At 49.8% G+C, this 20,619-nt stretch overlaps 2 protein-coding genes across 2 annotated transcripts in view; one reads left to right on the forward strand and one right to left on the reverse strand.

The window, feature by feature from the left end:
- Nucleotides 1–20,619, reverse strand: part of LOC136528210 (exopolygalacturonase-like) — a 269,570-nt gene that overhangs the window by 200,523 nt on the left and 48,428 nt on the right. The gene's annotated exons all lie outside the window — the stretch shown is intronic.
- The window catches only part of LOC136528212 (ubiquinone biosynthesis O-methyltransferase, mitochondrial-like), a 90,027-nt gene that overhangs the window by 50,250 nt on the left and 19,158 nt on the right, over nucleotides 1–20,619 (forward strand). Inside the window, exons 7-9 of the transcript XR_010777002.1 lie at nucleotides 11,928–12,077; nucleotides 12,759–12,839; nucleotides 12,979–13,199. The gene's annotated coding sequence lies outside the window, so the exon portion shown is untranslated. The remainder of the gene's footprint in view (nucleotides 1–11,927; nucleotides 12,078–12,758; nucleotides 12,840–12,978; nucleotides 13,200–20,619) is intronic.

Here is a 20,619-nt window from a genome sequence, read left to right on the forward strand (position 1 = left end):
TGCTCCCAGAGAAGATGAAACTCTCCTACTTTACATTGCGGCAACTAATCGGGTGGTCTCCACTACCATGGTGGTCGTGCGCGACGAGCCTAGCCACGCCTACAAGGTACAGTGACCAATTTATTTCATCAGTGAGGTACTCAATGAATCCAAGACCAGGTACCCACAGATTCAAAAACTGATCTACGCCATACCGATAACATCCCGAAAGTTGAAACATTACTTCGACAGATATCGTGTGGTGGTCATGACCGAGTACCCTCTGGGAGACATCATTCGCAACAAGGATGCAAATGGGTGCATCATCAAATGGGCAATGGAGCTATGCCCTTTCTCCTTGGAATTTGCAAGCCATACTACAATCAAGTCTCAGGCACTTGTCGATTTCATCGTCGAGTGGACAGACTTAAGCACACCTGCCTATTAGGGGCCCGATGAGTATTGGAAGATGTACTTCGACGGCTCTCTCAACATCAACGGTGCAGGAGCAGGAGTTCTTTTCGTGTCACCATCCAAGGAGCAGCTCCGGTACGTCCTCAGGATTTATTTCCCAGCATCTAATAATGCCGCCGAGTATGAAGCATGCCTACATGGTTTGCGCATTGCGGTCGATCTCGGTGTTAAATGTCTCTATGTCTATGGAGACTCGGCTTTGGTCATCAACCAACTCAACAAGGACTGGGACATGACTAGCGAAAAGATGGATGCATACTGCAAATCGATCAGAAAGCTGAAAGGCAAGTTCTATGGCATCGAGTACATACACGTGGTCCGGGACAAAAACCAAGCAGCAGATGCACTGTCAAAGTTAGGATCATCCTAAGCCAAAGTCCCACATGGCGTATTCATCCAAGACCTGCTCATGCCTTCCATCGAAGAGGAAGATCCCATGGTCGACAAGCCTCCAGACCAACTATTGGTGGCTACGGTTCCAGCGTTAAGCACGACCGAGCCACCTTCGACCACTAATGAGCCCGACTGGAGAGTACTTTTCATCAAGTACCTGACAGATGGCAGCGGTTACACTGATCAGATAGAAAATGAGCGCCTGATGCGTCGCAGTAAGCAGTATCTGCTCGTCGATGGCAAATTATGGCGCAAGAACACAAAGGAGGAAATCTTGATGAAGTGTATAACTCAGGAGGATGGCGAACATCTCCTGGACCAAATCCACTTTGGCTCCTACGGCAACCACGCAGCCTCGAGAACGCTTGTTGGCAAGGCTTTTCGAGCAGGGTTCTATTGGCCGTTAGCGGTAGCCGATGCAGAGAAGCTAGTCCGCCACTATGAGGGTTGTCAGTTCTTTGCCAAGAGAATCCACATACTAGCACATGAGATCTAGACAATACCAGCCTCTTGGCCCTTCGCATGCTAGGGACTGGATATGATCGGGCCCTTCAAACCGGCTCCTAGGAAATTTACATGTGTCTTTGTGCTGATCGACAAATTTTCTAAGTGGATAGAGTACATACCTCTGGTACAGGCATCCTCAGAAAAGGCTGTCATGTTGCTCGACCAGGTCATCCACCGTTTCGGCATGCCCAATAGCATCATCACTGATCTGGGTACTCAGTTCACCGGGAACGCTTTTTGGGACTTCTGCGATGAAAGGAGCATAGTAGTAAAATACGTCTCGGTGGCGCACCCTAGAGCTAATGGATAGGTCAAGCGGGGAAACGGTATGATTTTGGACACACTAAAGAAGAGGATGTACAGAGAAAATGACAAAGCTCCCAGAAGATGGCTCAAAGAGTTACCAGCCGTGGTCTGGGGCCTCAGAACCCAGCCCAGTCGTAATACCGGTGTCTCACCATACTTTATGGTTTACGGTGCTGAGGCAGTCCTCCTAGCAGATATAGCTTTCAGATCAGCACAGGTAGAGAACTTCGATGAAGGCAAGGTCAATGAAGTGTGGGAGCTAGAAGTGAATAGTGCAGAAGAGAAGCAGCTCAATTCTTGCGTACGTACAACCAAATACCTTGCTATTTTGCGCAGGTACTACAACAAGAATGTTAAAGAGCGGTTCTTCGTGGTCGGGGACCTGGTCCTGAAGTGGAAGACGAATTAGGCTGGTGTCCATAAACTCGCAACTCCATGGGAAGGGCCCTTCATGATCAAGGAAGTCACATGACCAACGTCTTACAGGTTAGCTCACCTAGACGGTACGAACGTACCCAATTCATGGCACATCGACAAGCTTAGGCATTTATATGCTTAACTACTAAGATATGTACTCCTCTTGTACTTTCGATTTAATTCAATAAAGCTATTATGATTTCTCCGACCACTCTAATGTGTCACTTCGAATTTTATGGTTATTCTAACTCAACCAGTCAAAGCCGACCACCATTCCTTCCTGGGTTTTCAGAGCAGGCCCTGTCTCCGGTTCCTCCCAACGTGTGCATGGGATCTGCTCTCTACGCTACGGGTGATCGGCAGGTCCCCTCTAGTTTGACTTGTCTGCGTCTACATGTGCACAGGTCACGCACCTCACACTCCGACCACATGGCAAACCAGGGCCATACAAACCTTTTAGGATGACATGTCGACTAAACTGGTACAACTAAACATAACGCTAACATGTTCTCACTTAGTTACACCAATGCGAGTTTCAAGCTTAAATGCGTTTTATACAAAACAAACAAGCTTATGATGATATACAGTTACGTTATTACAAGCTTGCCTGAAAAGGTACAAGTTTACAATAACACAACTACATCTTCTTCTATAGCTATAGCCTATCCTATTAGCTGGTCGGGGCACATGGCACCTGCTGCTCGCTGCTCCTGACATTCTGCTCGAGTCTTGGAGACTCTTGTACTGGTCAAGCTGAAGAAGATGGCCCCCCCGATGCCTGGCTGGTCGAGACCGCAGGCTTCGCCGGTTGGCTCAAAACTGATGGCGCTTCCAGCTGACTTGTTGATGGCATACCCTGTATAGGTGCTGTCCCGCCTCCACACAGGTTAATGTTGCCAATTATTTTTGTCGACAAGTCTAGCTGGGTCATCCGAAGCTCCTCAGCCTTGTCTGGATCTATCTCCTTCGGGTATCCAGCCTCTAGGCGTTTGAGATCGATCAAGGGGTAGTGAGCACGCACCATGCTTAGTACATGTGCGCCTGTGTACTCACCCGCCTCCTTCATGAACTCTTGGAACCATCCCCATGCCTTTCGGCATCTATCGACCAGTCCGAGCTGTGGCGTCCCTGGCACATTCTCTGTAAGCGCTGGATCGATAAGGTTGAGGACTGGCAAAATGCCCGTTGCCACTTCCTAGCACCATTTCTTCCATGCATCCCGATCATTGGTGATCTCTTGGCACTGCGCCTTCCAGCCGTCACATTCTTTTATCATGGCTTCCAGATGCTTCTTGGCATTGACTTTTAAAACTGCAAATCACACAAGACATTAAAATGTTAGGCCACGACAAGATAAGGTGGGCAACAAAAGTGAGCAAGGTGGTCTGGAACACTTACTTTTCAGTTCCTCCTTCATCTTGGTTGTGTGGTCCCAGAGTTGCGACTGGTCATGCGCCAGTTTCTTGTTGTCCTCCTTTAGGCGATCATACTCTATGACCACATGGCTATTCTCCTCTTGGAGACGGACTACTTCGGCTTCTAAGCCTACACTACAGCTATTACTACCAACAATGCAACAACATGTGTCATGCACTCATTGTGATAAAGTGACAACTTACTTGTTCTTTCCTGCTCTTTGTTACTGAGCTGGACAACCAGGTTCTGGTTCTGCGCCTCTTGCTCCGTCCTCTCATGGTTGGCGGCTTCAAGTTGGTGGCACAAGCGTTCCACCTCGGCCGCCAGTTCTTTATTGCTTGCTGTGATCCCCTCAATCTGGTCGAAGCACTTCTTTCGGTACCTTGCGGTCTTCATTAAGTCCTGCATGTAAAAAGCTAAGTAAGACAGTTTGACTGGATAGCAAGATCAGGTGGTCAAGCAAAGCATACCTGGACTTCCATCACCAGATGTTTCGCCGCTCATTCAACTTTCATGGTCTCTTCGACCTCTGGGATTTCCTCATGAACAACCCATTGGTCGTTCCGCCAGCGTGACACATATACATGTTGTTGTTTGTCCTAGGGATGGCCCAGGACCTCTTTGGCCTCTTCTTTGGGTAGCGGTGCTGGTCCGAAGTTTGCAACTTCTGCGATCACTATGGCCTTCCCACAGGCCATAGCATCGGCTAACATTCTCTATGCTATCACCTCCGGCTGCTGCTCCTCGGTTTTGTCTGTTACCCTTGGTGCTAAAGTGTCGCCCTCAGCAGGGTTAGTGCTCAGAGCATTTGTGCTTGGCTCAGCTCTTGCCTCGACCCCCTGCTCGGGGACTATTGTCTGACCGCTTGTGGTCTGAGTCTCCGGTGGACCTTCTGCTATGTTTTCCTCCATGGCTGACTGCTGGGCAGTCTTCTCTGTAATTGCCGGTGGAGCCATGCCGCTCCCGGCTAGTTGATCTGGATTTTCGGTGGACGCCGACCTAGTATATCCGAGATATGGTTCAGAAGGCAACCATAATCAATGAAAATTGCAAGCTTACATCAAAGTTACTAATACTTACATATTGGAAGCACGGAATGATGTGGCAAAGGCACGTCTCTTCGGTCGTGCTTGCTCCACATGCTGTACGGGTGACACCTGGTCTCCCTCTACATCCAGCACCGATGCTGGGGCTTGGTGCTCGACCCCTCCACCGCTTGTCCTTCACACCGCAGTGGTCGGCGATGTGGGTCCCACTGGCATGGAGGAGCCGCCTTGCTCCGTCGACTCCAGTTGCCTCCTCTTATGAGGGACGAGTCGGAAGATGTCTGTGTTCTCTCCCTCCTCTATGTCATCATCCGACAGAGTGAAGATCGCCTGATGACGCTTGCTGGCCGCTTACCAGCAGCCTTGGCCACTGCCTCCTCTCCAACTTCGAGCACCGCCCAGTCAACGTCTTCGGTCCTGGTGCTGGTCTGGGCGGTTGGGCCGCCAACTTGTGGCCAATCTACACCAGGCGGTGGCGATACGAACACTATTGCTCTATCATGACCATTAATCTAGGAAACACAAAGGAGATAACATAGTAAGTTTCTGTTACAACATAACACTATGGGTACAAGGCAGAATGATTTACCTTTGGGGGAGGTCGGGCGAGCTTAAAAGCGTGCTCGATGTCGCTCAATCTGACATAATTTGGATCAGCTAAGTTAAATAGCTCTCCAATTCTAGCTTTGACTTCGATCTTGTCAAGCGCCTCTTGCCTGGTCCTCGTTGGGTCTGTGCTACCTTGGTACTCGTAGCCAGGATGTACCCTCCTCTGGCAGAGCTGGATCCTTCGGCTAATGAAGTTCCTGACCACACTCGGACCATCCAGTTTCCTCCACAGGATCATCCCAAGTAGTTCTAGGATCTATTCTAGGTGCTCGGGTTTCTCCAACCAGCTGGTCTTCTTCTCCGGAATGAACCCCACGTCGCACAGTGTGATCGTGTTTGGTTCTTTGCAGATGTAGAACCACTTCTTGTACCAGTCGTCAAGCGACGTGTTCCAAGGGCAATGCAGGTACTGAGCCTTCATCCCGTCACGCAGATTGAGGTACACACCTCCGGCTATCTTCGAGCCATCGCTTCCTTTCTTCCATAGACAGAAAAGATGGCGAAAGAAGTCGAAATGGGGCTGGAAGCCACCATATGCTTCGCAAAGATGAATGAAGGTGGAGACAAGAAGAATCGAGTTGGGATGCAGATTACAAATCCCAATCTCGTAATACAGACAGAGCCCCTGAAGGAAAGGGTGCACTGGAACCCCAAAACCCCGCTTGAAGAAATCTTCGAAAACCACAATCTCACCTGGTTGTGGATCGGGGTACCCTTCGCCCTCTGGCGCGTGCCATCCTGCGAGTTCCTTGTTGTGGAGTACTCCCATGATGACGAGGTCTTCGATGGTCTGCTCGTTGCTTCTTGACTTCCACCACTCCTTCACCATGACTCCAGCTTTCTTCTGGGCGTCACTTTTCACCATGAATCTGCCCTTGCTGATGAAGGTGGATACGGTGGAGGAGTGATTGGTGATGATTTCGGAGGTATTAGGGTTGGCAAGAGGAAGAAGGCTGCGGCGGCAAATGGTAATGGGGTTCGGTAAAAAGTAACTTACCAGTTCTATATTATAAATAACCAAGAGTTCCACCATTTCATCTGCCCGAGATTCTTGGGAGACGTGCGCACGCGCCGTAGACGGTTGTTTTCACAACCTTGAGATCTATGCCAATATATGCGTCTCTTCTCGTTATCAGTGTATGCGCCTCTTCATTGCTAGTGTGAGAGGGCCCACACTGACGCACCTCCATACAGGTGCCAAGTGACTGTTTGCTTGAAAGGACAAGAAGGCAGTATGACGTGCTATACCCGTCTACTTTTTTGTCCAGACGTGTCAGATTGGACTTGACAAAGTAAGAAGATAAATAAATACACCAAATAATAGTACAGGTGGCATTTGTTTCTTTGCCGCATGTCTCGTGCTCAGGGATGGTCCAGACCACTGTCGTGCTCGGGGACTACCCAGACCACTATCGTGCTCAGGGACTGCCCAGACTAAAGATGGCAACGGGGACCCGATCCCCGATTCCCTGCGGGGAATTCCCCTATTAGGGGACGGGGATGGAGTCAAATATGCCCCCACGGGGATCTAAACGGGGAGAAAACGTCCCCCGTCGGGTTTGGCGGGGATGGGTCTGGGGGAGCATTCCCCGTCCCCGATACCCGCATCCCCGCCCCGTTTATATACAGGCTTTGCTCACTTTCCTGATGGCCCAACCAGCCCACGAAGGCCCAATGTCTTCTGAGTATATATAACAGCAATAACCCTAGTTCTACACCTTTGTGATGATTAATATCCTACTTCTTGCTATTTAGCTATTTTTGGATTGTGATTCGTGGTGTACTCTAATATTGTGTCGATGAACTCATGTGAATGATGATGAATTAACCTGAATGGTGATGAACAAATGCGGGGACGGGGATCCCCGACGGGGATTTTTCCCCTCGCGGGGGCGGGGATGGGGGAGAAATTGTCCCCGTGAGCTTTGGCGGGGATGGGGACGGGGATTTTTTCTCCCCGCGGGGACGGGGATGGGGAGGCAACCTCCAACGGGGAATTCCCCATTGCCATCTTTAGCCCAGACCACTATCGTGCTCGGGGACTGCCCAGACCACTACTGTGCTCGGGGACTGTCCAGACCATTACCGTGCTCGGTGACTGCTCTGACTACTACCATGCTTGGGGACTGTTCCGACCACTGCTCGGCGACTGCTCTCCTCGGCTACATGTGATGTGTACTCACATACAGTCGAGAAGCATTTTATTTGGACCTTGCTACAAGGCTTATACTTCGCCTTCCAGCAAGCTCGGGGACTATATCGGTACGATGCACCTATAGGTGCATCTTGTATTGCTTGTACGATGATTGGATTCTTAACTTCAGTGGAAATTCTTTTTAGACCCTGGCACCACGTGCCTATGTCACCTATTACCAGGCTCAGGGACTAAGTGGGCACACTTCACCTTGTGGTGAATGTGTTTATTTTATCGACCTCTACGCTTTGACTGATTGCCAGGATTACTACTGTCCAAGGGTCACTTACATTTCTTATCAGAAATACAAGTGGGCACACTTGATAAGGAAAGAAATCTTTTTCTTTTTTCTTTTAGAGCACCATGCATTCTTCGGACAACCGGAATCTTCGGCTATAATCGTGGTCTACTGCTCTCTGTTCTAACCAAAATACTAGCGCATTTGATTGGTCAATGTTTCAATCAGTTGGAGATGACATGAAGACGGATCGCATTAGTCGAAGGAGATCGAACGGCGTGTCGCAGCATAATACATGGTGCTCGAGGACTAGCTGTGGGGGTATTAACCCCTATACCCTTACGGCTAGGCTTGGGCTAGCCCGGATCAGGGGGTCCGGTCCACCAGAAGACGACGCACGGCCCGAGCAACCTGTTCGGAGTCCCACGTAAGGAGTCAAGGCAGATTTGGAGATCAAGCAAGATCCTGGTCGGTTAGAATAGGAATCCTTATCCGGCCACCTATGGCAATTATAACTAGCTAGGATTAGTTTCCAGATCTGTAACCCTGCCCCCCGGACTATATAAGGCGGGCAGGGGACCCCTCTAAAAAACATCTCTCATTGACATACAGCAATACAATCAGATGCAGGACGTAGGTATTACGCCTTCGCGGTGGCCGAACCTAGATAAAACCTCGTGTCTGTCTTGTGTCACCATCTTGTTTGTGGCTTGCGCATCTATCTGCCAACAATCTACTACCTTGGGCATACCCCTAGGTAGACTGCCGACCATATTTCGTCGACAGCGATGGAGGTTACAGATGCAAAGGTGACGAGGCAAAGTACGGAACCCTAGGGGTGAACCCCTTGGTTTTATAGGGGCGATGGATGCGAGTAGAGCAACCACCCACCTAGGACTCCGAGCCTACCATGATACACCACCACGTCACGTCGCGGGATATGCGCCCGCGATCCCTATCCTTTCCCACCAAAATCGCGTCGAAAGTTTTGCCTTCCTGAGCAGACCATGACTCTTTTCCCACAGAGGAGATATGGGTCAAAAAACTTTTCTCTAGCCCGACTGGGCCTAGGAGTTCAAGGGCTGGCCCAACAGTCTCGACGGTCGTCCCAACATGGGATGGGCCCACGAGCGGCCAGAACTCAAGCACACAAGCCTCAAGGGAGCCTCGATCCGCAATCAAGTCTCAACCGGGCTAACCCTGGATGAATCCCCGTGAACGAGATATCAGGGTTTCCTTTAAACTGCCCAATGGACAAAAACCAAATCTCACAACCATACCCGCGAAGGGTCTGAAATTACCCCCGAGCGATCCTATCCGAATCACCCAGGGCTCGAGGGCTACACCCTACGGGTGCGATCGCGCGCACCCTCTGATGAATCGATATACCCCTTGGGCGATTCTATCTGAATCACCCGAGGGCAAAGGGGCCACACCCTACGGGTGCGCTCGCGTGCACCCTCTGGCGAATCAAAATACCCCTCGGGTGATTCTATCCGAATCACCCAGGGGCTCTAGGGCTACTGTCGGGGACCTAATACCGGGGTACCCAATGAGGTGGAACTAATAACCATCAAACGTTGACACTTCCGGTTAGACAAGAACGCTACTACACTTTTTGCCCGAACGATGGAAGATTGGTTCTGCCTCGCCCGACCCCCAAGGGCTAGACTCCGCCTCACCCGACGACTGAGGGCTAGCTCTGCCTCGCTCGATGTCCAAGGGCAGGCTCTGCCTCGCTCGATGGCTAAGGGCTAGCTCCGCCTTGCCCGACGACTGAGGGCAGGCTCCGCATCACCTGACGTTTGAGGGCGGGCTCTGCCTCACCCGACGTCTACGCTCTGCCCCTTCATAATGACGAGCACAGGGTACAACAGGACATTCGAGTCAACCGCAGTACCAAGGACCATGCCCTGCACGCCTACAGGAAGGTACCGTCAGGATACGACGGGACGTGCGCTTTAAGCCCTTTCCGACCTAACAGAGCCGAACAATGTTGTAGGCGCCAACTTTTGTCCTACAGTGTTGTAGGCGCCGCCATCAACCCTCGGGCATGGATACTAACACAGGCATATGACAACCACTACAGCCCAAGAGAGAACTCACGTCATCAACAGTAACATGCGAATAGTCACTTCCCCGTCTACTCCCCGCAGAGTCATGGCTCGGCACCCTGACACACCGCACCATCCACTGGGGGAGGATGGGACGTGACCACTCACTGAAACGAAGCTAGAGCCCAGCCCTATCAGGATCAGCGAAGCATGCTATCCCTGGCGTGGTCTGCCATGAAAGCAGGGCAGGCTCAAGGGAAAAGGAGGACCCGACACCTTCGAAGGACCTTCTCTACCTTTGGGTTTTTTCCTCTTTCTCCCATCTGTAACCCCTGCTCCCCCCTAGATCTATAAAAGGGAGGGCAGGACACCCCACTAGGGGGACAAATCAATTCCACATACAACACACAGCCAAACAGCAATCGAGCTCTTGGCATCCTTTCGATCTTTCCATCAGAGACTTAGGACCTATCCCTCTCTCGACCGTTTATACCCCCAACTAAAAACCTTTTTCGGTACTAATAACACGAGCAGCAGCAAACTGGACGTATGGACATTCTGCCCGAACCAGTATAAACCTTGTGTCCTTTAGTACACCATCCGAGCCTAACGCGCAACAAATATAAATTTACTAGTTGGTGTTTATTCGAAACACCGATAGGTGGTCTCCCTGATAATATCTCCTTAGTTTGAGCAGTGATTCACCATGACAGTGACTGATTGAGAACTGAGACTGAATCGCGACAGAACATAATGTGATTCAGGAAGAAAGGATAGGGCACGCTAGAAAAGAACCAGAGATTAGGATGAACCTTGGTGCTTGCGCGTGGTCTACACCGCTGACCGCTCCTCAACATGCGCGCTACCACCGCCGCTCGGCCCTCGCGATGCCGTCGCCGCTCCCCACCCCTTGCGATGTCGCCGCAGCAGCTAGCGCATTTTGCCTACAACGCTCCTAACTCGATGACGATGGCGACGGAGCCCCGCAGCATGATGATGTCCTTGGACGCCGTCCGCGACATCACTTTGGTCTCCACTTCTCCTTGCTCGGACGGATGGGATCGCAACCACATAATCGTAGGCAATTTTTGTTTCCTTCTTCATTCGCCGGGATAGTCGTCGTCGTGGGGTCCACTTCACGCTCCCTTGCGCAAGCTAGGGAAGCCGGGCAGGCGAGCGAGCGAGGGAGAAAAGAGAATTGCCGGTGATTGTGTGGGGCGCCGGTGTTTCCTTTATTCTCACGGTGATTACCTCCAACTTCCATCTATTCTAACACGCGATTTTTGTTTCCTTCTTCATTTCGCCTTGATTTGGCGTTTGCCTTCCATGCACGGGTGGGATTTTTTTTTCTGTGTGATTAATTTTCTGCCTGCGGGGAGTGAATTTTGTCGCAAGGGATGGGCGTAGGAGCGAGGGGTGCGGGATCGCGGCAGGCAGGACGATGGACCCACGTTAGAATGTCGCACCAAAACAGTGTCCACTCTTTAGTCTTTTTAGTTATGAGAGATCTGTATTCATCCTCTCCTTCAAAATAGTATGGAGTAGCCTTTTGTTTTGAATAATACTGAAAAAGACCTTGGTGGTCCTGCACTTCATTGCTTGGAGCTTTCCATTTGTGCCATCCTTTTATCTGATTGAGCATAATTACCTATTAGAAAATTTTTATCAGGTGGGGGGTTCAGGTTTGGTCTTTTGACCTCTCCTTTGTAGCCCCTTTTTTCTTCTTACTGAAATGACATGCAACTCTCCTGCGTTTTTCGAGAAAAATAAGAAATATTAGATCATAGGGCGGCAATACTTTTGTGTGTGTTAGCCATAAGAGAAAATATGTTTATACTTGTATTAGTTCGGTCATAAGGTTAGATAAGACTAATTTATTTCACGTACATCTGGATATTAGCACTGTGTGTACGTCAACATGACTCATCATGAGAGACTTGTGAAATCTGAAACAGAATATCAGCATGCAAGCTTATTCCGAACAGTAGAATCTTTAGATCATGTGGCCACTGCCATTTTGTGTGTGTATGTGTTGGGGCGGGGGGTCCAGTGGCGGATCCAAAGGGGGGGCTGGGGGGCTCTAGCCCCCCCTAATGTCTTGATTTTAAGCTTAATCATTGTAGCAAAAGCTTGATTTCACCATTAAATCTTTATGCAAATCAACATCTCCATTGTTTTAGCCCCCCCTTATCCCGCATCGTGCATCCGCCACTGGGGGGGTCATTTAGTTTGCAGCTTTGCGAACCAATGTAATTTGGATCTGGAATATGGATTGAACTTTGTATGTTTTACAGGTGATTGAGCATGTCGCTAATCCTTTGGAGTTCTGTGAATCCCTCTCGGCTTTGACAGTTCCTAATGGCGCCACTGTGGTTTCCACAATCAACCGGTCAATGAGAGCATATGCCACTGAAATAGTTGCTGCTGAGTATATCCTCAGATGGGTTAGTACCTAGCCTACTTTCATGTTTTGGCTTCATTTTGAGATCAATAAATTTAGTTGGGTAGTCCATTGTGTTGGAGAAATATGCTTGCTTAGTGATGTTTTTGACTCTAGTGGAACCTGTAGTCTGGACTCTGGCAGTTAATGCTTCTTATGAACTTGAGCTATAACAAATCAGTTTTTCAAATCTATTAAATATTCAGTATGTTGTAAAGGAAACATGGCAGTTCTATACTTCTATTCTTTCTAACATAAGATGTCACGGACTGCACATATAGAGAGTGCCCCTTGTTTTGTGTAGCTACCTGTTTCTGTAGGTTCGGTTGTCAGAGTCTGTTTTTAGACCCATAAACCAGTGGTTTACGCCCTTCAAAGTTGGTCTGGTTTGAGGACTGTTTCAAATCTGGAACTCTTTATTATGATCTAATGAAGAGAACTTGTGAACTAATGCAGTCATCATTCTAAAATCAAGGCCATGTCAGTTCAGGCTTCTTGAATTTCTGATTTTTTGTTGCCCAGGTTAGAATCCAGTAATGGTCCTAGACGGTTAAGATCTCCACTTCTCCAGAGAAACATTCAGTGCTATGATGTTCTACAGTTATACTGGCATAGTTTTTCTTGAGGTGGATTACTAATGCAGCTTAAGATTGATATCTCATTCTGAGCTTTTGTACTTGTGCAGCTTCCTAGAGGCACACATGAGTGGTCCAAACTGGTTACCCCTGAGGAGCTTGTCCTAATGCTGCAAAAGGCTTCTGTCTCCGTAAGTTTTCAATCACTGTAACAACATCAACAACAACAACAACAACAAGGCCTTTTAGTCCCAAGCAAGTTTTCAATCACTGTATCACACTGAATTTGATTGTAAGTTGTGTTGCTGATATCTTGACATCTACCCCCAGATCGAAGAGATGGCAGGGTTCGTTTACAATCCGTTGAGTGGAGAATGGTCCCTATCAGATGATATCAGTGTGAACTACATTGCTTTTGGCGTCAAGAAGAGCGAAGCATCATCGACAAATGGCAGAGAAGCAAGTTTATCATAGTTGAAGAAAAAGAACTGACCTTGAATTATTGGTGCATCATTTTCAGAGGACCAAATCATGTCACTGAAATCTTAATGCTAACACTACCGGAAACAGGCCCGTTGCCAAGAGCCAGAGTCTTTGCCGAGAGCCAAAGGTCGGGCTCTCGGCAAAGAAAGGTTTGCCGAGAGTCGGCCCTCGGCAACGGTAGGCCGTCGGCAAAACCATATTTGCCGAGGGCCAGGCCGTCGGCACAGAATTCCTCTCGGCAACCGGGCCCTTTGCCGAGGGTCCGGCCGTCGGCAAAGAAAGGCCGTTGGCAACCTGTGACGGCAGGCAAACGGCCTTCACCTGCCGTCTGTTTTGTCGAGGGTCAGAATTTGGCCCTTGGCAAAGAATTATTTTGCTGAGTGTCGTTTCTGTGCCCTCGGCAAAAAAAAAATTTTTGCTTTTTTTGCTTCCAAATTTTTTCCCTGGGTTTACTGTTGTACCTTAAAGTACATATTAAAATTTGGAGCTTTTTTATTTTATTAGCTATATTTAATAAGTTTATTTCATTTACTTGAATTCTTCCCGGTAATTCAAATTCGAACTGCAGGTGCATCGATATGCCAAATTTGGCGCATCGTTTTCACGGAACACGGCGAGGAACTTGCGTGTAAAGTATTTTTAAATTATATAAAATGGAAACGAAGTCCGAAATTCACGAAACTTGTCGAGGTGTCATTTCATCGCATGTATAGGCTGTGATAAAAAATTGAGTGGGTTTCGAGCAAGTTGCGACGTCCGATGCCTCACATGCAGAGATGTCTGGGTTTTAGGCATCGGACGTCGCAACTTGCTCGAAACCCACTCAATTTTTTATCACAGCCTATACATGCGATGAAATGACACCTTGACAAGTTTCGTGAATTTCGGACTCCGTTTCCATTTTATATAATTTAAAAATACTTTACACGCAAGTTCCTCGCCGTGTTCCGTGAAAATGATGCGCCAAATTTGGCATCTGTCACTGGATACGGTCTCACACCACATGCAATACCATGAATATGATTTTTTGAATCACTTAATTCCAATATTCGATGCACCTGCAGTTCAAATTTTAATTACCGGGAAGAATTCAAGTAAATGAAATAAACTTATTAAATATAGCTAATAAAATAAAAAAAAGCTCCAAAATTTAAATATGTCTTTTAAATATTATTGTTAGCCACCAGAAAAAAATTGGGAAAAAAAACAAATTTTTTTTGTATTTGCCGAGAGCCTCAAAGGGCTCTCGGCAAAGAGTTTTTTAAAAAAAATAAAAAACAACTTTGCCGAGAGCCCGGATCTGGGCCCTCGGCAAAGGCCCAGTCCACATAGACCACTCACGGCCCAGTCAGACTTTCCTCTCGCCCGCGCGCCCCGCATCCCCTTCCTCTCGCCGCCGCCGGTCCCCCGCGCCGCCGCAGCCCCTCCCCCGCCCCCGCCCCATCACCGCGCCGCCGTAGCCCGCCCCCGCCCCATCCCCGCGCCGCCGGAGGCGGCCCCCGCCCCGTCCTCGCACGGCTAGAGCAGCAGCCCGGCCCGCCGAGCGCCGTCGTCGTCGGGGCCGCGTCGTCCCCCGCCTCGCCCGGTGGTCGGACACCGCCGCCACCCCCTGGCCACGCTCGCTGGTGGCCCACCCCCACGGCCAGCGCGTCCCCGGCCGGCCCCGTGCGCCCCCGGCCACGGCCACCGGTGGCCCACCCTCGTGGCCAGCGCGTCCCCGGCCGGCCCCGAGCGCCCCCGGCTGGCCCCGTGCGCCCCTGCCGGCCGTGCAGAGAGCATTTGGAGGAGGAAGGGAGAAGAGGAAGGGAGAAGAGAGGAGGGGAGAAGGAGGGGAGGAGAGGCCGACGACCGTCACGCCCCCGCGTCGTCGTGTCACGCCGAGCGGTTGTCGCTGTTTTCCCCGCGTCTAGCCGAAGACGAGGGTGATCCTGACTCCGCGTCGCCCGACTACACTGCCACCCAAGGTAAAGCCCCCCTCCCGCCTGTTGCTCGTCTTCGTGCCATTTCTGGATTAGTGGGCCTTCGTGCCTTTTGTGGATGTGTTGGCCATCGTGCCATATGTCGCTGTGTCGACCATCGTGTCGAAATTGTGGATGTCGGCCATCGTGCCGTCTTTTTCCTTGCAGGTTTTGGAAGCCTCCCCATACAGGGGAGGTTCTGCCGAAATTTTGAACTTATAAATTGTGTTTCTTGTTTTGCAGAGAAGAGCCCGACGGAGGGGACCCGGAGTACCCCGAGCGTCTTCCTTCGGGTCTGCCTACACCGCGTCACCTCTCCACTCCACCGCCACCCTAGGTATAAGCCCTTTGTCCGTAACCCTAGCTAGATCGCGTAAACCAGTTAGGAGTCTCCCATCCGAAAGAGATACAGTTGTAGGTATGCGGATCTCTGCATATCTGCGACCGTATCTGTTTTGGATTGTCCATGTTATTTGGATAGCCCGCGGATGCGTAGATGATTTAGTTTGTATGGTCCGGTCCGGTCCGAGATGGGGTTTCGGCAGCACCTCCCTGTTGTTCTCTAGATACACACTCTCCCTTCCAGGACGTGTATCGGGAGAACAGCGGGGATGTGCTGCCAAAATTCTATCTCGGATTGGAGCGGAGCATGGAAACTAACCTCATCTACGTATCCGCGGGTGGGATTAGGATCTATCCTTACCTATTAGATAGTAGGCAAGTGGTGCATATGCTATTGATGGTTATATTACTCTGTTATATATATGGTAGATGATGGATAACCGTGATTGGATGTACACGGGCCGCCATAGTCAGAATTAGGTCACTCGTGAATGGATACAGAAGACTGAGGATTTCTTGGACAAAGCATTTGGTGTGGGTGCTCAAGCAGCGACAGAGGTGTGGTGTCCCTGCAACGAATGTGCAAACAGGAATAGGAAAACCAAGAAGGTCATTGAGGAACATCTTTGCAAGTTTGGGTTTACGCCAGACTATACCCGGTGGGTGTGCCATGGTGAAGGCCATCGTATTAGAGATGATGCATTGAGGCCACGCTTGGAGGAGTTTGATAGTGATGGCGGGGTACCAGACATGATGGATGACTTCCACCAAGCACACTTCGGTGTACGATGTACGGATGAAACCAAGGAGCAGGAGCCAGAGGAAACCGCAAGGGCGTTCTATCGCATGATGGAGTCGGCTAAGAGGCCCCTTCATGACAAGACAAATGTTTCTCAACTCGATGCCATTGGACACTTAATGGGGTTAAAGTCCATGCATAACATGAGTCAAGACTGCTTTGATAGTATGCTGGCAGTTTTTGGGACCCTGCTTCCGGCAGATCACGCGCTGCCGAAGAACATGTACGAGTCAGTGAAGCTCCTCAATGCTCTTAAGATGTCGTATGAGCATATACACACTTGTGAGAACGGGTGTGTCCTCTTTAGGAAAGAACACGCGGAAGCAAAGTACTGTCCAAAGTGTAAGTCCTCTAGGTATGTGGAGGTAGAATCTAGTGATGGGCAGAAGAAGCAGCTTGGAATCCCCATGAAAGTCCTACGGTACCTTCCATTCATACCGAGACTCCAACAGCTATTCATGAGCGAGGAGTCCGCAAAACAGATGACATGGCACAAAAATGGCATCCGATACAATCCTGACAAGATGGTACATCCATCAGATGGTGAAGCATGGCAAACATTTGATGGCATTTATGCTGACAAAGCTCTAGAGGCTCGTAATGTGCGTGTTGCGTTTGCAACAGATGGGTTCAATCCTTTTGGAATGATGGCGGCCCCATACACTTGTTGGCCAATCTTTGTTATCCCCCTCAATCTCCCCCCGGCGTCCTTCTTCAACGTCAGAACATATTCTTGTCGCTGATAATTTCTGGTCACCCGGGGAAACATATGGGTGTGTTCATGGAGCCTTTGATTGATGAGTTGATCAGTGCATGGGATCACGGGGTACTGACATACGACCGTGCTACAAAGAGGAACTTCACAATGCACGTTTGGTACCACTACTCGATGCATGACTTTCTGGCGTATGGTCTATTCAACGCCTGGTGTGTCCACGGGAAGTTCCCATGCCTGGTATGCAAGGCAGCTCTGCAGTTCATTAGGTTGAAGAGTGGTGGCAAGTTTTCCTCGTTCGACAAACATCGACAATTCCTCCCTCTTGACCATGCATTCAGACGAGACATTAAGAACTTTACAAAAAGGTGTCATAGTGACAGACCCTGAACCGCAGAAGATGATTGGCGCTGAGGTTCTTGCTCAAATAGATGGTCTTGTCGCCAAGGAAGACGGAGTTGGTTTCGTGGGGTATGGTGTTCAACATATGTGGACTCATAAGTCGGGCTTGGAGAGGCTTCCCTATTTTAAGCACCTGGCCCTGCCACATAACATTGATGTAATGCACACTGAGAAGAATGTCGCCGAAGCTCTCTGGGCAACACTCATGGACACTGACAAGTCAAAGGACAACCCTAAGGCTAGAGCGGACCTAGCAAGGCTATGCGATAGACCACACCTAGAGATGCGACCACCAAGAGCCGGCAAGACATGGAGAAGGCCTAGGGGCGATTACGTCTTGGAAAAGAAGCACAGGACGGTTATAGTCCAATGGATCAAGGACTTAATGTTTCCTGATGGGTTTGCAGCGAATCTTAAGAGGGGGGCCAACCCATCTACTAGCTGAGTCTTAGGGATGAAGAGTCATGACTTCCACATATGGATTGAGCGCCTTCTTCCGTCGATGGTTCGAGGCTTTGTCCCTGAGCATGTTTGGGTCGTGCTAGCAGAGTTGAGCTATTTTTTCCGCCAGCTTTGTGCCAAGGAGTTATCTCGAAACATGGTGGCTGACTTGGAAAAAAGAGCCACTGAGTTGATCTGTAAGTTGGAGAAGATATTTCCACCCAGCTTCTTCCTGTCGATGCAGCATTTGATTGTGCACCTCCCGTACGAGGCACGAATGGGGGGGCCCGTGCAGAACCGCTGGTGCTATCCAATCGAGAGATGTCTAAAGACTATTCACAAGAAATGTGGAAATAAAGCCAGAATTGAGGCTTCCATGGTAGAGGCGTTCATTAACGAGGAGGTGTCAAACTTCACAACAACATACTATAAGGGCAACCTTCCTAGCGTGCATAATCGACCGGCTCATTACAATGAGGACAAAAATAAATCTACCCCTAGCCTTTTGAAAGGGTCACTCGGAAGAGCGAGTGCATTGAGCCCAAAGACCTTGAGCAATGAAGAGTGGTGCAGTATCATGCTATATTTGTTGGCCAACCTAGATGAAGTGGCGCCTTATATCGAGTAAGTTCTCAACGAACTTGTTACTTACACCGTCACTATTCTGCATCCAACCCCGTCATGTTTCTTGTCTACACAGGGAATTTGTTAATCTATTCTGGCGTCAATCAAGGTGACCTCGCCCTCATGAAGTTGATACCATTCTTAAGGAGCGGGATTTCATTTCTTGGTTCCAAAAGAAGGTACCGTCCAACTTCCCCCTTGTTTCTTGATTTCAAGTTGGTCGTTTGTGTGAATAACATAACGCTCTAGCCTGACTTTGTAGTGCTATAGGGATGCATCTATAAGTGTTGAATTGCGGCAGGTTGCCGATGGCTTCAACTTTAGGGTCATGTCATGTAACGTTTATGACGTCAATGGGTATCGCTTTCACACAACAAGCTACGAGTAGAGTCGGCCGCATCGAAGGACCACAAATACCGGAGTTATGACGCCCGGAACTGATGGCAAGGACTATTATGGGATACTTGAAGAAATATACAAACTCCAGTTTTGTGGAGCCGAACCTTTTAGTCCTATCATATTCAAATGCCGGTGGTTTGATCCTAAGGTATCGAGACAGTACCCTCATCTTGGGCTAGTCGAGACTCGACATGATTCCGTCTATGAAGGTGATGATGTATGGATTGTGGCCACACAAGCCAAGCAAGTCTATTATAGTCCATATGCTTGCCAAACCGAGGAAAACCTTAAGGGTTGGTATGTTGTTCACACAATATCGCCGCACGGTAGACTACCTCTCCCAAACGATGAAGATTACAACTTGAACCCAGAAACACATGACGGAGAGTTCTATCAACATGAAGAGGGGCTACAAGGGAGCTTTGAGATAGACTTAACCGGGCTAGTCGAAATGGAGACAGACATCGAAAGGGTTGTGGACGAGGACTCTAGAGATGAGGTGGAAAATCCAAAGGACATAGTGTTCCTTGACCGATTACACTTAGGTGTTGATAGTGACGATGAGGAGGCGGATGTAACACCCCGGTGTTATGCCTACATTTAGGCACTGCAAATCACGCATATCATGCATCATCAAGCATCCAAATCATACATGCTTAATCATGTGAATAACAAGTGAAACACTGCTTCGAAACATCTGAAACATGTTGTGAAACCTGAATGTTGCATGCCTTTGTTAGAATTGTTTTGCCCTGATTTTGTTGCTAGGTTAGTAGAACTTGTTTGGTTATGATTGTAAATCATCTAGAATTGTTTATCATAATTTTTGGAGCAAGGTTTGTATTTGAATTATTGCCAAATTTTGCTTTAAAAATAATTCTCCAAAAATTAGGGTTCGAGTCAAAATTGACTTTAATTTTATAATTCAAAATCTATAATGAATTGGACGTTGGTCTTAAAATCAAAGTTGTAGAGGATAAAATTTTGAGCAACTTTCATTTTTGGCCCAAAGTTTGAAACTGCTTTGATTTAGTCCAAAAATTCGTTTGAATGAAAAAAAAAGAAATTCAAATTAATTTGAAAAATCTTGTTTATACCTTCGTGGGCCTTGCGCCTCATTTTTGGCCCAGTCGCACAGGCGGCCCGGCCTGCCTCCGCGCCGCGCCCTTGCTCCCGCAGCTACTTTGCCGGCCCAGGCCCACGCCGCGCCTCCCGCTCGCCCGCACTCGCGCGCCTGCTCGCTGTCGCGCTGCGCCACGCCACGACCGCGGCAGAGAAATTCCGCCGCGTGGCGACCCCGCGCCGGCGTCGCCCACCGCGCGGCAGCCGCGGCCTGACACCACGCCCACGCGCCCGCCTTCACCTGCTGGTGCCCGCGCGCTCGCTCACTCCCGCCCGCGTTTCCTCTCCTCCCCTCCAGAGCCGAGAGCTCGAGCTCTGCCGCTCGCCGCGCCCGCAGCTCCGCCGGCGTCGAGCTCCCGCACCGCCGCGCCATTCCCCGATTGCTCGCGCCCACAACTCCGCCTTGCCTTCCTTCGACTCACGCTCGCGCTTGCACCGCCTTCCGAGCCCAGGGTGAGCTTCCCCGCGCCTCACCAACGACGGCCATAGCGCCGCCGTGCTCGGCCGCCATGGAAGCCGTCTTCCTTCTCCCCTCCAGTCTCGCCTAGCTACCCTACCGAACTCGCCTTCTCCTCGCACATCTCCAGCGCTCGCTTGCTTGCGCTGCCGTGGCCGGAGATGGCCGCCGGCCGCTGGCCGAGCCGCGCCGCCGCGCCAGCGCGCGCCCCGGCGAGGCACCCTGCCTC

The sequence above is a fragment of the Miscanthus floridulus genome, chromosome 19 (assembly GCF_019320115.1).
Source record: "Miscanthus floridulus cultivar M001 chromosome 19, ASM1932011v1, whole genome shotgun sequence".
Taxonomy (NCBI): Eukaryota; Viridiplantae; Streptophyta; class Magnoliopsida; order Poales; family Poaceae; genus Miscanthus; species Miscanthus floridulus.